The sequence below is a fragment of the Mytilus edulis genome, chromosome 5 (assembly GCF_963676685.1).
Source record: "Mytilus edulis chromosome 5, xbMytEdul2.2, whole genome shotgun sequence".
Classification (NCBI taxonomy): Eukaryota; Metazoa; Mollusca; class Bivalvia; order Mytilida; family Mytilidae; genus Mytilus; species Mytilus edulis.
The window spans coordinates 96,910,060-96,924,379 of record NC_092348.1 but is presented as its reverse complement, the minus strand read 5'-3'; the positions used below and the strand labels follow the sequence as shown (position 1 = coordinate 96,924,379).

General features: G+C 35.1%; 1 long non-coding RNA gene across 1 annotated transcript; it reads left to right on the top strand.

Annotated features, from left to right (window-relative positions):
- Window positions 1–432: 432 nt before the first annotated feature.
- Window positions 433–11,443, top strand: LOC139524911 (uncharacterized). Its single transcript, XR_011664878.1, has 3 exons — window positions 433–624; window positions 1,756–1,863; window positions 10,525–11,443. It is a non-coding gene; the product is annotated as an uncharacterized lncRNA (long non-coding RNA).
- Window positions 11,444–14,320: the final 2,877 nt, after the last annotated feature.

The following is a 14,320-nucleotide window of genomic DNA, read 5'->3' as shown; positions in this document are numbered from 1 at the left end:
AACCAACTTTGTTTGAGGAAATTCTTAATAATCTCTAAATTTATCACGTAGAAAAGACTTTAGAAAGGTATTTTTGGAATCAAGTCAGTATCTGTTAAGTGACTACCGAGTTGATGATACCATCGATAACAGTTAAGATCAGTTAACCAGCAGTGGTAAGCGGTAGGCACTTAAAGTTAACCATCGAGAGACGTTAACCACCGAGAGTCGGTTTTTAGACCCGCCCAGTGCACCTAAGCACGCCTACTTTTGGAGCTCTTTAGTATGAAGATAAGAAAAATATACGAAATTACGGAACTGTATACCCTGTTTTATCATTGTTGTTGGTGTTTCTTGCGCATGCGCACAAAGCACGGTGATAGTTACGGTTACTGACTCAGGAACCTTGTATATTATATACGTTTAATAAACTGGATCCTTGTTAACTTGTGTTCAGTTATCGATACACTACGATGGAATTACGGACCAGTTTAACATAAACATGGTAAATAGATAGACAGCTGATAATCATAATTGATTAAGAAATAACCTGGAAGAAGAAATGAGTTAACTATTGATTACAACAGAGACGAGAATGCCATCGTGTTTGTTCTGCTAAAAAAAGCAGGAACATTGGAGTTTATGGTTAGATTTTAAATATTTATTGCCTCCAAACTGGGTAAATTTGATATAGTAATACCCCCCCCCCCTTTTTTTTTTAAATAACTCGAGAACCACACATCTCGCTCGCTTAACAAAGTAACAATAAGAAATAATTATTGTTAGTTTCAAGAATAATTAATCGTCAAAACTTATCCCCTCCCCGACATCAAAGGAAGTTAAATGTATTATCCCAAAATTAGACCAAATTTTTATGATATAAGGACGTCTTGACAGGCTATTATTTTATTTTGTTTTGTTGGGTTTTTTTTTGCTTTGACGTCTTCCTCCTGTATGAAAAAAAACATAATAGACCCCCCCCCCCCTTTTCCCCCATAATATAGCTTTTTAAGAAGTCATAACTATTTGGACTACCCCTGAATATATTTCAGACAGACTCTTCTCTAAAAAAAAATGTAAACATGATTTGAGAGAAATCTTTTGAATAGTTTTTTAAATGATTTAATTATTATGTCATGTATATAATTGACATTAACATAGTTATAAACTGAGACTACTAGTATAACACATAGTGTTATAGTAGTCTCAGATATAAACTTTCCATTGTATTGACCAATATGACTAACTCATATGCTCTTTCCCATAAATGTCACAATATCAATATATTACAGTAAAACTGATAGTTTGATGACATTGTTTAAGACTATTGACCTCAGGTCAGCCTAAACTGAGTTTAAAACTGTAATTTATTCATTAAAACAGTTCAAGACATGTACCTTCTGAAATGTGATTGCATCAAAATTAAACCTAAGGCATAACATACATTTGTACTTAGTGTGCAGGAAGTGCCACCAAATAAATACTGATTTGTAAAATAAGATGATGATATTTGTGAAGTCAAAGATATTATAGCTAGTTATAACTGGTTTTAGATATAAATCTGAGTAAAAGGTTGATTTATATGTGCTCTTTCATGTTTAGATTATAATTTAAATTTAATCTTTTGAAGTTTTTTTTTATAATATTAAGACATTAAAATCACAATTATTTATTTATACACAAAAAAATAAGTTTTGTCCTTTTTTAGTTGAATGACTGTACACAAACATTATACACACATAATTTTGATAATTCTGTAATGTTTTTTTTCTATAGCCCCAGAATGTGACAAAAGACTTATTAATCCAGATTTACAAAAAATAGAAATAGTTCAGCTACCATAAGACTGCTATGACAAAAATTTTGCAGTTTCCAGAATTTGAGGTAGAGTATAGTTAGGAATAGTTTGATTATGCAGATGCTTAGTTTGCCATAAACAATTATGCCCTTGATACAAAAGCAGAGGAAACAAAAAAGTATGAAAATAGTTGAAAAAAGTCATCATTATTACCTAGTCATATACTGTAAATAGAAAAAGAGAAAAGCACTGGTTATGATTTGGTATTTTTAATAGCATTATCATTTGTCCATAACTTGGAATATATACTGGATTGAGCTTGACATTTATTTAATATCATTGACACATGGTTGCAAGAAATGAAAGATGGTAATTTAAACCTAGCAATTTTATTAAGATTTAAAAAAAAGCTTTTGATTTGGTAGAATATGACTTTCTTTGTTTAAAGCTCGACATGTATGGATTTAGTGAGACTACTGTTAGTTTTTTTAAGTCGTACCTGAATAACAAAAGGTATACATTTGTAATGTTAACTCTGAACAACAACATGTGAAATTTGGTGTTCCCCAATGTTCTATACCTTGTCCTCTATTGTTTGTGCTATTTATAAATGACCTTCCCTTATGCATTAAAAATTGTGAAACAGACCTATATCGTTGTACATGCTGATGACACCACTATTCATAAATCAGGGGGAAACATCTAGAAAATATAAATGATGATGTTCAAGAAGATTTATACAGGGTTGAAGAGTGGTGTAAAATGAATAACATGTTCATAGATGCAAATGAAACAAAATGTTTGATTACTGGAACAAAGCAGAAACTATTCAGACTTTTCAACCAAACTTGATAATAAATTAAAGTATTACAAAATTCTTCATGTGAAAAAATATTAGTTTCAAAATTGACAGCCCACTAAGTAACTGGAGAAATCAAATTGACCAAGGTTGTGCTAATATATCATCCAGAATATACCATCTTTCTTAAATACATTTTTTTTATATAACTGCAAGAAAACATAATACAATGGGTGTTCTGCCCCTAATTGACTACTGTTGTATTATTTGGGATGAATGTAAAAATTGAGGGATAACAAGAATTTTAAAAATCCAAAAAAAGGGCAGCATGATAAATTCTAGATGCAGATCCGTTATCCCTCTTGGTATATAGGAGCACTATATTCTATGTTAACCTCCGCCAGTAGGTATAAACAAATACTGTTGATAGACGGTATATAGGAGCACTATATTCCATGTTAACCACCGAAGGTAGGTATAGACAAATACTGGTGATAGACGGTATATAGGAGCACTAAATTGTATGTTAACCACCGACGGTAGGTATAGACAAATACTGTTGATAGACGGTATATAGGAGCACTATATTGTATGTTAACTACCGACGGTAGGTATAGACAAATACTGTTGATAGACGGTATATAGGAGCACTATATTGTATGTTAACTACCGACACTAGGTATAGACAAATACTGTTGATAGACGGTATATGGGAGCACTATATTGTATGTTAACCACCGACGGTAGGTATAGACAAATACTGTTGATAGACAGTACATAGGAGCACTATATTGTATGTTAACCACCGACGGTAGGTATAGACAAATACTGTTGATAGACGGTATATAGAAGCACTATATTGTATGTTAACTACCGACAGTAGGTATAGACAAATACTGTTTATAGACGGTATATGGGAGCATTATATTGTATGTTAACCAACGACGGTAGATATAGACATATACTGTTGATAGATGGTATATAGGAGCACTATATTGTATGTTAACTACCGACAGTAAGTATAGACAAATACTGTTGATAGACGGTATATGGGAGCACTATATTGTATGTTAACCACCGACGGTAGGTATAGACAAATACTGGTGATAGACGGTATATAGGAGCACTATATTGTATGTTAACCACTGACGGTAGGTATAGCCAAATACTGTTGATAGACGGTATATAGGAGCACTATATCTTATGTTAACCACCGACGGTAGGTATAGACAAATACTGGTTATAGACGGTATATAGGAGCCACTACCGACAGTAGGTATAGACAAATACTGTTGATAGACGGTATCAAAGAGCACTATATTGTATGTTAACCAGCGACGGTAGGTATAGACAAATACTGTTGATAAACGGTATATAGGAGCACTATATTGTATGTTAACTACCGACAGTAGGTATAGACAAATACTGTTGATAGACGGTATATAGGAGCACTATATTGTATGTTAACCAACGACGGTAGGTAAAGACAAATACTGTTGATAGATGATATATAGGAGCACTATATTGTATGTTAACTACCGACGGTAGGTATAGACAAATACTGTTGATAGACAGTATATAGGAGCACTATATTATATGTTAACTACCGACAGTAGGTATAGACACATACTGTTGATACAAGGTATATAGGAGCACTATATTGTATGTTAACTACCGACGGTAGGTATAGACAAATACTGTTGATAGACGGTATATTGGAGCACTATTTTGTATGTTAACCACCGACGGTAGGTATAGACATATACTGTTGATAGATGGTATATAGGAGCACTATATTGTATGTTAACTACCGACAGTAGGTATAGACAAATACTGTTGATAGACGGTTTATGGGAGCACTATATTGTATGTTAACCACCGACGGTACGTATAGACAAATTCTGTTGATAGACGGTATATAGGAGCACTATATTGTATGTTAACCACCGACGGTAGGTATAGACAAATACTGTTGATAGACGGTATATAGGAGCACTATATTGTATGTTAACTACCGACGGTAGGTATAGACAAATACTGTTGATAGACGGTATATAGGAGCACTATATTGTATGTTAACTACCGACACTAGGTATAGACAAATACTGTTGATAGACGGTATATGGGAGCACTATATTGTATGTTAACCACCGACGGTAGGTATAGACAAATACTGTTGAGAGACGGTATATATATAGGAGCACTATATTGTATGTTAACCACCGACGGTAGGCATAGACAAATACTGTTGATAGACGGTTTATGGGAGCACTATATTGTATGTTAACCACCGACGGTAGGTATAGACATATACTGTTGATAGACGGTATATAGAAGCACTATATTGTATGTTAACTACCGACAGTAGGTATAGACAAATACTGTTGATAGACGGTTTATGGGAGCACTATATTGTATGTTAACCACCGACGGTAGGTATAGACATATACTGTTGATAGACGGTATATAGGAGCACTATATTGTATGTTAACCACTGACGGTAGGTATAGACAAATACTGTTGATAGACGGTATATAGGAGCACTATATTGTATGTTAACTACCGACAGTAGGTATAGACAAATACTGTTGATAGACGGTATATGGGAGCACTATGTTGTATGTTAACCACCGGCGGTAGGTATAGACAAATACTGTTGATAGACGGTATATCCATTGTAGGAGCACTATATTGTATGTTAACCACCGACGGTAGGTATAGACAAATACTGTTGATAGACGGTATATAGAAGCACTATATTGTATGTTAACTACCGACAGTAGGTATAGACCAATACTGTTGATAGACGATATATAGGAGCATTATATTGTATGTTAACCACCGACGGTAGGTATAGACATATACTGTTGATAGATGGTATATAGGAGCACTATATTGTATGTTAACCACTGACGGTAGGTATAGCCAAATACTGTTGATAGACGGTATATAGGAGCACTATATCTTATGTTAACCACCGACGGTAGGTATAGACAAATACTGGTGATAAACGGTATATAGGAGCAATATATTGTATGTTAACTACCGACGGTAGGTATAGACAAATACTGTTGATAGACGGTATATAGAAGCACTATATTGTATGTTAACTACCGACAGTAGGTATAGACAAATACTGTTGATAGACGGTTTATGGGAGCACTATATTGTATGTTAACTACCGACGGTAGGTATAGACAAATACTGTTGATAGACGGTATATAGGAGCACTATATTGTATGTTAACTACCGACACTAGGTATAGACAAATACTGTTGATAGACGGTATATGGGAGCACTATATTGTATGTTAACCACCGACGGTAGGTATAGACAAATACTGTTGATAGACAGTACATAGGAGCACTATATTGTATGTTAACCACCGACGGTAGGTATAGACAAATACTGTTGATAGACGGTATATAGAAGCACTATATTGTATGTTAACTACCGACAGTAGGTATAGACAAATACTGTTTATAGACGGTATATGGGAGCATTATATTGTATGTTAACCAACGACGGTAGATATAGACATATACTGTTGATAGATGGTATATAGGAGCACTATATTGTATGTTAACTACCGACAGTAAGTATAGACAAATACTGTTGATAGACGGTATATGGGAGCACTATATTGTATGTTAACCACCGACGGTAGGTATAGACAAATACTGGTGATAGACGGTATATAGGAGCACTATATTTTATGTTAACCACTGACGGTAGGTATAGCCAAATACTGTTGATAGACGGTATATAGGAGCACTATATCTTATGTTAACCACCGACGGTAGGTATAGACAAATACTGGTTATAGACGGTATATAGGAGCCACTACCGACAGTAGGTATAGACAAATACTGTTGATAGACGGTATCAAAGAGCACTATATTGTATGTTAACCAGCGACGGTAGGTATAGACAAATACTGTTGATAAACGGTATATAGGAGCACTATATTGTATGTTAACTACCGACAGTAGGTATAGACAAATACTGTTGATAGACGGTATATAGGAGCACTATATTGTATGTTAACCAACGACGGTAGGTAAAGACAAATACTGTTGATAGATGGTATATAGGAGCACTATATTGTATGTTAACTACCGACGGTAGGTATAGACAAATACTGTTGATAGACAGTATATAGGAGCACTATATTATATGTTAACTACCGACAGTAGGTATAGACACATACTGTTGATACAAGGTATATAGGAGCACTATATTGTATGTTAACTACCGACGGTAGGTATAGACAAATACTGTTGATAGACGGTATATTGGAGCACTATTTTGTATGTTAACCACCGACGGTAGGTATAGACATATACTGTTGATAGATGGTATATAGGAGCACTATATTGTATGTTAACTACCGACAGTAGGTATAGACAAATACTGTTGATAGACGGTTTATGGGAGCACTATATTGTATGTTAACCACCGACGGTACGTATAGACAAATTCTGTTGATAGACGGTATATAGGAGCACTATATTGTATGTTAACCACCGACGGTAGGTATAGACAAATACTGTTGATAGACGGTATATAGGAGCACTATATTGTATGTTAACTACCGACGGTAGGTATAGACAAATACTGTTGATAGACGGTATATAGGAGCACTATATTGTATGTTAACTACCGACACTAGGTATAGACAAATACTGTTGATAGACGGTATATGGGAGCACTATATTGTATGTTAACCACCGACGGTAGGTATAGACAAATACTGTTGAGAGACGGTATATATATAGGAGCACTATATTGTATGTTAACCATCGACGGTAGGCATAGACAAATACTGTTGATAGACGGTTTATGGGAGCACTATATTGTATGTTAACCACCGACGGTAGGTATAGACATATACTGTTGATAGACGGTATATAGAAGCACTATATTGTATGTTAACTACCGACAGTAGGTATAGACAAATACTGTTGATAGACGGTTTATGGGAGCACTATATTGTATGTTAACCACCGACGGTAGGTATAGACATATACTGTTGATAGACGGTATATAGGAGCACTATATTGTATGTTAACCACTGACGGTAGGTATAGACAAATACTGTTGATAGACGGTATATAGGAGCACTATATTGTATGTTAACTACCGACAGTAGGTATAGACAAATACTGTTGATAGACGGTATATGGGAGCACTATGTTGTATGTTAACCACCGGCGGTAGGTATAGACAAATACTGTTGATAGACGGTATATACATTGTAGGAGCACTATATTGTATGTTAACCACCGACGGTAGGTATAGACAAATACTGTTGATAGACGGTATATAGAAGCACTATATTGTATGTTAACTACCGACAGTAGGTATAGACCAATACTGTTGATAGACGATATATAGGAGCATTATATTGTATGTTAACCACCGACGGTAGGTATAGACATATACTGTTGATAGATGGTATATAGGAGCACTATATTGTATGTTAACCACTGACGGTAGGTATAGCCAAATACTGTTGATAGACGGTATATAGGAGCACTATATCTTATGTTAACCACCGACGATAGGTATAGACAAATACTTGTGATAAACGGTATATAGGAGCAATATATTGTATGTTAACTACCGACGGTAGGTATAGACAAATACTGTTGATAGACGGTATATAGAAGCACTATATTGTATGTTAACTACCGACAGTAGGTATAGACAAATACTGTTGATAGACGGTTTATGGGAGCACTATATTGTATGTTAACCACCGACGGTAGGTAAAGACATATACTGTTGATAGACGGTATATAGGAGCACTATATTGTATGTTAACCACTGACGGTAGGTATAGACAAATACTGTTGATAGACGGTATATAGGAGCACTATATTGTATGTTAACTACCGACGGTAGGTATAGACAAATACTGTTGATAGACGGTATTTAGGAGCACTATATTGTATGTTAACTACCGACAGTAGGTATAGACAAATACCGTTGATAGACGGTATATGGGAGCACTATGTTGTATGTTAACCACCGACGGTAGGTATAGACAAATACTGTTGATAGACGGTATATGCATTGTAGGAGCACTATATTGTATGTTAACCACCGACGGTAGGTATAGACAAATACTGTTGATAGACGGTATATAGAAGCACTATATTGTATGTTAACCACCGACAGTAGGTATAGACAAATATTGTTGATAGACGGTATATAGGAGCATTATATTGTATGTTAACCACCGACGGTAGGTATAGACATATACTGTTGATAGATGGTATATAGGAGCACTATATTGTATGTTAACTACCGACAGTAGGTATAGACAAATACTGTTGATAGACGGTTTATGGGAGCACTATATTGTATGTTAACCACCGACGGTAGGTATAGACAAATTCTGTTGAAAGACGGTATATAGGAGCACTATATTGTATGTTAACCACCGACGGTAGGTATAGACAAATACTGTTGATAGACGGTATATAGGAGCACTATATTGTATGTTAACTACCGACGGTAGGTATAGACAAATACTGTTGATAGACGGTATATAGGAGCACTATATTGTATGTTAACTACCGACAGTAGATATAGACAAATACTGTTGATAGACGGTATATAGGAGCACTATATTGTATGTTAACAACCGACGGTAGGTATAGACAAATACTGTTGATAGATGGTATATAGGAGCACTAAATTGTATGTTAACTACCGACGGTAGGTATAGACAAATACTGTTGATAGACAGTATATAGGAGCACTATATTGTATGTTAACTACCGACAGTAGGTATAGACAAAACTGTTGATACACGGTATATATGAGCACTATATTGTATGTTAACTACCGACAGTAGGTATAGACAAATACTGTTGATAGACGGTATATAGGAGCACTATATTGTATGTTAACCACCGACGGTAGGTATAGACAAATACTGTTCATAGATGGTATATAGGAGCACTATATTGTATGTTAACTACCGACGGTAGGTATAGTCAAATACTGTTGATAGACAGTATATAGGAGCACTATATTGTATGTTAACTACCGACAGTAGGTATAGACACATACTGTTGATACACGGTATATAGGAGCACTATATTGTATGTTAACTACCGACGGTAGGTATAGACAAATACTGTTGATAGACTGTATATGGGAGCACTATATTGTATGTTAACCACCGACGGTAGGTATAGACATATTATGTTGATAGATGGTATATAGGAGCACTATATTGTATGTTAACTACCGACAGTAGGTATAGACAAATACTGCTGATACACGGTATATAGGAGCACTATATTGTATGTTAACTACCGACGGTAGGTATAGACAGATACTGTTGATAGACGGTATATAGGAGCACTATATTGTATGTTAACCACCGACGGTAGGTATAGACAAATACTGGTGATAGACGGTATATAGGAGCACTTTATTGCATGTTAACCACCGACGGTAGGTATAGACAAATACTGTTGATGGACGGTGCAAAGGAGTACTATATCGTATGTTAACCAACGACGGTAGGTATAGACAAATACTGTTGATAGACGGTATATAGGAGGACTGTATTGTATGTTTACCACCGACGGTAGGTATAGACAAATACTGTTGATATACGGTATAAAGGAGTATTGTATTTTATGTCAAACATCGACGATAGGTATGGACAAAATCCGACAAATACTGTATACAGACAGTGTATAGAAGTACTGTATTGTATGGTAAACACTGACGGTTTGTATGGACAATTTCTGTATCATGCATCAATTGTAAATAAAAGTACCATGTGAGTGGCACAGGCTCATTGAAGCCTCTAGTTTTAATATTATTAATGTGGAGATCTGGTCTAATTTATCATTTTCTCTATTACATGCATGATAACTGCAACAATTGAATTGAAATAAAAGTGATAATATTTCTATTGTAGGTTATCAAGATTTAGTGTTTCCATACAAGTGACAAAGATTGAACAACAAAAACATCTCAAACTTTACAGGACAGGGTAGACTTTTTTCACTGTGCTTAGTTTTGTCTTTATGTCTAAATTATGATACCTTTAAAAAAACCAATAAAATATGGAATAACATTTATTTCTATCTTATAAAGTGGAGTGAAGAAATAAGGGGTCATTGAAAACATAAGAATATATTGCTATCATATATGCAGATCAGCAGCCCATACATTTGCTATAGCACATAAATATGGGACCAATAATTTCAAGTTGCCTTTTAAAAAAGACCTTATTAATGTTATGCGAGATACCACCAAAGACCACTAGGTGTTGATCAAATGATATTGTAAATAAGAGGGTTGTCCAAAATATTTCCAACAGCTGTTTGATATACACTACCTTAATCAAACCACAATGGTAAAAAAACAGTTTTGGTCAGTCTTAAAAGAAGCAAATATAATTTAGAAAAAGTGCAAGCTGTTGATAAAAACTACAAATAACTGCCAGTCCTAAATGTGGGTGGAGATTACCATTTAGCACAAATTAGTTTCTGGACTAAAGAAAGTAATTTCGGCACAAACCGATTATACCCTTTCAAAAACTATGTGTAGTCCCTTTTATAAAAGTGGCAGATTATCTTTCTATCTAGAGTATCTATGACAACTAACTGCTGCTCCTAGTGACGTTAGTCTTTGGTTTTTGAAAAGATTGGATATATTGTCACAATTCTTTTCTAAGGTACCGGTCTGATAAACAGGAAGTAGCCAGATTAGCTACTAAATATATGCACACTGAAATATAGTCCCTTAAAATTCCCATGGCTGTGTACATGTTCAGATACGAACTATGAAAATTTTGTTTATATCTTTAGAGAAGTAAAATCAAGTATGTATGTCTTTAGTTTTGTCAAATTACTGTCTTGTTTTGTCCTGTTATTAGGTAACAGTACTGATACAACACTGTAAAAATACGGAGATGTGGTATGATTGCCAATGAGACGCCTACATGTATCCACTCAAGTTCAAATAAAGTGGATGTAAGCAGTTATATGCAACCATACAGCCTTCAACAATGAGAAAAATCATATCAAATAGACCCTTGTAAATAGGTGTTGATCAAATGATATTGTAAATAAGAGGGTTGTATATTTCATGACGGTATAATACTAAACCCCTAACAGGAGGGATTGTGCCTGATATTCATATGATGAAGACATAATCTTTCAATCAGTTTAATTAAGGTCTGGTTCTGGCATGTCAATAACTGCTAGTAGTCTGTTGTTATTTATGTATTATTGTCATTTTGTTTATTTTCTTTTGTTTCATATTCTGACATCGGACTCGGACTTCTCTTAAACTGAGTTTTACTGTGCGTATTGTTTCGCGTTTGTTTATTCTACATTGGCTACAGGTATGGGGGAGGGTTGAGATCTCAAAAAACATGTTTAATCCCGCCGCAATTTTGCACCTGTCCCAAGTTAGGAGCCTCTGACCTTTGTTAGTCTTGTATGATATATAATTTTAGTTTCTTGTGTATAATTCGGAGCTTAGTATGACGTCCATTATCACTGAACTAGTATACATATTTGTTTAGGGGCCAGCTGACGGACACCTCCGTGTGCGGGAGTTTCTCGCTACATTGAAGATCTATCGGTGGCCTTCGGCTGCTGTCTGCTCTATGGTCGGGTTGTTGTCTCCTTTACACATTCCCCATTTCCATACTCAATTTTATAGTATGATTTACATCTGCAATAATCACGAAACAATCAGAGACAAGTTTGGGTCTAAATCTGTATGTCCCACATAATCAAATTGACCGAAGAGAGAGGCGAAAGATACTAAAGGCTTATTCAAACACATAAGTCAATAAAAAACTGACAAAACCACGGCAAAAAAAAAGAGAAAGATTAAAAAACAAACAACAGAATGCAAAACACAACAAAGAACATCACAGACTGAACAAAACGAACCTCGCCAAAAAACTGGTGTGACCAAATGACTAATTTATCTCAGCCTTACATTATTTAGCAGACCCTTTATTATACCAAACCAAACAAAGTTCTTTATGGTACAATGTTTTTGATCCATCGGTCTGTCAGTCCTGTTCTCGTTATTGCAACTCCTCTGAAACCACATAACAGAGTTTTATAAATCTTTGTAGATAATGAGGAAATTATGAAATTATCAATTCATTGATTTCCTATATACTCCTACAACAGTTTGTCATAAAATCTGTCTAAAGACCACAACAGAGTTTCATGAATTTTTTAGATAGTTAGGACATGCTATGTAAATGTGCATATTGGCAGAAAATCATGATTAATTTTTTTATGCCCCACCTACGATAGTAAATGGGCATTAGTTTTCCGGTCTATGCGTCTGCTCCTTCGTCCGTTTTCTCGCTTCAGGTTAAATGTTTTGGTCAAGGTAGTTTTTGTTGGAGGTCAGGTCCAATAAACTTGAAACTTAGTACATATGTTTCCAATAATATGTTTTTTTCTAAGCTTAATGCCAAAGAAGGTTTTTCCCCCTATTTCACGGTCCACTGAACAAAGAAAATGATAGGGCAAGTGGGGAACGGTGTACGATGGACACATTCTTGTTTTTGTCGAGCTTGCGACTTTTTTCGCAGAAAGCTCGACATAGGAATGGTGATCCGGCGGCGGCGGCGACAGCGTTAGTTCACTTCTTAAAAGCTTTATATTTTAGACGGCGAACGACCTGGATGCTCCATACTTTAAATGCAGATGCCTTAAGTTTGGAAGTTTCCGTCTGTCACATGTCCATTGTCCTTGAACTCATTTTCATGGTTCAGTGACTACTTGAAAAAAAGTTAAATTTTTTTGTAATTTCTCTCATATTATGGGTAACTATGTTTAGTATTTGCGTACCTTGGTCAGCATGCCCATCAGACAGTTTTCACTTGACCTCGCCATCATTTCATGGATCAATGAAAAGGGTTAAGTTTTTGGTGGTCAAGTCTATATCTCAGATATTATATGAAATATGTCTTGTATATTTGGTGTATGGAAGGATTGTAAGGTGTACATGTCCAACTGACAGGTGTCATCTGATCTTGACCTCATTTCCTTGGTTCAATGGTCAAAGTTAAGCTTTTGAGTTTTGTTCGTTTTTTCTAATACTATATGCAATAGGTCAACTTTATTTGGTGTCTGGAAATATCTTATGATGTCAGCCTCGCAAGTCTCATTTGACCTTGACCTCATTTTCGAGGTTCATTGTTCAGTGTTTAGTTTTTGTGCCAAGTGTCATCTGACCTTGACCTGATTTGTATTGAATGATTGTAAGGTGTAAATGTATTCCTCATTTTGGTCATATGACCTTGATCTCATTTTCTTTGGTCATGTTATTAATAAGTTTATGTGATAATTGTAGTAAAACTTTATATTTAGGTCTATCAACATAAATAAGGCGAGAAATTTCAACGTGTGTACTCTTGTTAGGAATTAGGAACTATGCCTTCTGAACTTAGAATTTCGACCTAAATATACTTCTGCATATCTTCTGAAATTACACAACAGAATTTCATGCGTGTTTGAACTAAATAATCTGTTGAAATTTTGTTTGCTTAGTGACAATGTCGGGCTGTGAAGTATATGAGCGTGCTCACAAAGGTTCTTTGATTACACACAGTCATTGCATTGTCTGTGCTTCCCAGATACAGTCTGTATGCATTTTCTTTGTTGTAAATTAAATTAAGTTTATGTATTGTACGTCGTTCTTAGTCTTTATACATTGTTTATATGCTTTGA